The sequence below is a fragment of the Crocuta crocuta genome, unplaced genomic scaffold (genome assembly GCF_008692635.1).
Source record: "Crocuta crocuta isolate KB4526 unplaced genomic scaffold, BGI_CrCroc_1.0 scaffold108, whole genome shotgun sequence".
NCBI lineage: Eukaryota > Metazoa > Chordata > Mammalia > Carnivora > Hyaenidae > Crocuta > Crocuta crocuta.
Window position 1 is genome coordinate 85,794 of NW_027532825.1, and position 4,172 is coordinate 89,965.

The 4,172-nt window shown below is 36.7% G+C and overlaps 1 long non-coding RNA gene across 1 annotated transcript in view; it reads right to left on the reverse strand.

Annotated features, from left to right (window-relative positions):
- LOC144245764 (uncharacterized) overlaps nucleotides 1-2,207 on the reverse strand; it is a 9,403-nt gene extending 7,196 nt beyond the window's left edge. Inside the window, exon 1 of the long non-coding RNA XR_013339410.1 lies at nucleotides 2,145-2,207. This is a non-coding gene — a long non-coding RNA (uncharacterized LOC144245764). The remainder of the gene's footprint in view (nucleotides 1-2,144) is intronic.
- Between the last annotated feature and the right edge of the window lie 1,965 nt (nucleotides 2,208-4,172).

Below are 4,172 nucleotides of genomic sequence, written 5' to 3' on the forward strand. Positions count from 1 at the left end.
GTTGAAAGGAACAATGATTATATATATATATATATATATATATATATACAGTATATCCATTTTATATTTTAGATGTTGATAGGTCTGTCAGTGAGATCTTTTTTTCACTATTGCTGAAAATGTCACTTTGCGTATTTCTTTTTTAGGTCTCAATCATTCAGAAGGAATGTGTAGATTCATGTCTTTATCTGGATACGTTTCACTACATTTTGTTAAAAAAGAACTGTCTTCTAAGTAAATTTTAAACTGTAAAAACAAAATGAAGGAAAGAAAAATCTCTTAAGGAAAGTCCTTCATGGGGCATGCATGCACACCCAGTAAAGAACTGAAATATTTCAGATCAGTGTTTTACTGACAGTTTATAACACATGTGTCTATAGTATATCCTGTAGGACATTACACACAGAGATGTACATGGGTACACATGTGGGTGTGCACAAAGGTGCATTCCTATAAGGAGATCACACAAAACGATCATTAATGGTACTGTTACCAGCACTATCAGCAGTAAGCAGGTTCATGAAAATGGTTATAATTGAAGGGGGGACAGGCAAGTACACAGATTCAAGGGGCCCTGAGTCATAAATCAATATTTGAGGTCTGGTGTGACATTTCCTTGCAGTGTGAATTCCTGTGCAAATTTAATTTATGCAGGCTTCACGGCCCTGTTTGTCAGGTGGGAACAATAATTTTACCCACTTAGATGCCATATGTGAGTATTAAGACCGAGTCTTAAGGGCTAGACACATTGTCTTATATAACAAGACTTTGTAACATAAGATGTTTTTTGGGGCACCTGATGGCTCAGTCGGTTAAGCGTCCGACTTTGGCTCAGGTCATGACCTCACGGTTTGTGGGTTCAAGCTCCGCGTCGGGCTCTGTGCTTCAGATTCTGTCTCCCTCTCTCTCTGACCCTACCCTGCTCACGCTGTCTCTCTCTCTTTCAGAAATAAATAAAACATTAAAAATTTTTTTAAATAACATTTTTAAAAATCATACTGTGTGCTTTTTTTGTTTCCGCAGCACACTCAGAACATAGGAACAAGGTTGACTAGATAAAATCCTAGAAGGAATAGACTGGAAGCCTAATGCTTCTGAAAAGTTAGCATAAAAAGTAACTCTTCAGAGATAATTGAGATATCATAACGTGTGCTTCCTCTCTTTCCCCAAGTATTAGAAATGGAAAAAACGACCCCCCAAAACATGAAACTGTGGTGTTTAATGTCAGTTCTTGGCATTCTGGCTATGTGTTAGGGGAGGAGTAGGCACAAAATAGAAGACGACAAATCTCTGACAGGATATTCTGCCCTAATTGGGAGAGGCATGTATGATTGTGAGATGGTGAGCCTGTGATCTTGATTAGCTCTTTGTCAGACAAGGTAATTAAAAGCAATCGAATTTGAAAGAGGGAGTGTTCCATAACTTCAGTTATTTGATTTTTTTCTCTTCTATTTGTAGCATTTTAAAGCTAAATTTAATAATGGTGCAAGTCAGCTGACTCTAATTATGCTTTTGAAATCATGAAGTTTTCGAAGTTACTTCAGCGTCAGTCAGAAACCCAGCTTAACAATTAGTTTATATTATATTCATGATAACGATTACCCCCATGGAGAGATATTTTACTTGGCATGCATATCTATGTCATATGAGGTTATAATGAAAAAGTGGGGCAGATATTTTTAGTAGAATTTTTACACTCCTAAGTAAAATCAGTACTGGGTAGTTGTTTGACAAGAATATATTATCTATGCTGATTACCCAGCTGTCCTAGAGCATTTTAATATTCTGGTGAGTTCAATAAATATGAAAAGACATTGACATACCTTACCCAGGATTTCAAAATGCATATGAATCTCACATTAAAAAAATTATTTCTGAATTGTAATCCAATTCAAATGGAAGTATCCCAACATGGGGTGGCCAATATTGAAATCTCTTCATTGATAACATTTTAAAGTAATCTGTCTAAAGTTGACAACCTTTAATATTTTATGTAATAAGTTATCTGATTTTGTAATCATTAAAAACATATTTAGAGAAATAGCTCCTGTCAGGAGAGATATTGGGGAAGGATACCAAGGGGTGCCTTTTCAGTACAGAGAAAATTGAAACCTAGTTTTTGTAGGGGACCAAAAGAAGCATACCTTAGAATCCAAGAAATGGGGTTCTGGATGGCTCAGTTAGTTAAGCATCCAACTCTTGATTTCAGCTCAGGTCATGATCTCAGGGTCATGGAATTTGAGCCCTTTGTCAGGCTGTGTGCTAACAATGGAGCCTGCTTGGGATTCTCTCTCCCTCTCTCTCTGCTCCTCCCCTGCTCACACACACTCTCTCTCTCTCAACATAAATAAACTTCAAAGAACAAAAACAAAAACAAAAACAAAAAAAGAATCTCCGAAAGGCTGAGAGCTGAAAGGTATCAGGTACTTCGGAAGTAGGGCTGTGAAATAAATGATGGGAAACAGATGTCAAATGATCCACTGGGAGTGTAGAAATATGGAAATTCCACACCCCGCCCATGCTCTCCACACCCCACCAGCTGCCACTCTCTTTCTAGCATAGAACTGGAGATTTTCATTCTGGAAAGATGTTACCTTTAACATTCGATGCCTTAATCATTTTGACATAAAGTAATACAAGGCAAGAGATAGGAATCCAGTTTGATTTTTCCAGATTTTCTCAACAATATTTACTAATATACCTGTCCCCTAATGAATTATAAAACTTCGAAATAAATTATTTTCATGTACACCTGGTTTTGTATCTGAGCTGTCTCATACTGATATATCTCTCTGATATATCTACTCTGTTCCATGTATATCTTTTTTCAATGATAATATGCTTTTTTGTAATACTATAGCTTTCAATGTATTTTAAATCTGATCAATTATGCCCCCTCCTTCTCACCAATCTCATCCAGGTTAATTAGCTATCTGTGGACCTACTGCATGTATATAAAGATTACTGACATATTTAAAACCTTTGACCATGGGATGTCTAGGTGGCTTAGTCAGTTAAGTGCCTGACTCTGTTTTTGGCTCAGGTCATGATCCCATGGTTGGGGGGTTCGAGCCCCATGTTGGGATCCCTGCTGGCAGCACAGATCCTGCTTGGGCTTCTCTCTCTTTCTCTCTCCATCTTTCTCTCTGCTCCTTCCTTATTTGTGCCCTCTCTAATTCTCTCAAAATAAACAAACTTTTAAAAAATAAATAAAGTAGAGCCTCCAACCATATACTTAACTGACATTGTATTTATAGATTAATTCCATAAGAATTTATATTTCAAAATAATTAGTGAAATAGTTATTCATCTATTCTTTCAACTGCCATTTCCATGTGGTTGCAAAGTCTTTTCTGTGGGTTTCATGCATCTTCTTGGTTCATAACTTCTGAGGTCCTTTGTAATCCTATTGCTTCACTAAATAGTATTTTCTGTTTTCTGAATTAAAATTACCAGCACACAACATTTTATAATTAGACTAATGGAAACATTTCTGGCCTAATTAGTTTGAAGAGGTTGTTAGTGGTTTCAGTTGTTTTTTACACTTCAAAAGGTGATCATATTGTCTTGAATTGCTGGTGGTTCGATCTCTTCCTTCAGAATGTAGAGGCCTTTTTTGTTTTTCTTTTAACATTGGCCAGGAATTTCAGCACCCTGCTAAATAGTACAGGAGATAGGCGACATCCTACTATTCTGGATTTTGAAGGGAATGTCTCTAACAGCTTCCTACTAAGCATATAATTGTGTCCTAGATTTGTCTTATGTCTATCTATCTGTATATCTATATTCTATCATTATAAAATCTATGCAAAGCTAAGGGGGTTCATTTTTCCATTCTTAGTTTATACTGTAGTTTTAAAAAAAATTTTTAATGTTTGTTTTTGAGAGAGAGAGACACACACACAGTGCGAATGGGGGAGGGGCAGGGAGAGGGAGACACAGAATCCCAAGCAGGCTCCAGGCTCCGAGTTGTCAGCACAGATCCTGATGTGGGGTTCTAACTCACAAGATGTGAGATCATGACCTGAGCTGAAGTTGGATGCTCAACCGACTGAGCTAGGCAGGTGCCCCTGTAGTGTAGTTTTTAATAAGGTATGAAACATTATCAGATAATTAGATTTTGAGGGGGGTAGTATGTTTTTTGATATAAATACTTATAATTTCTTTTTAAT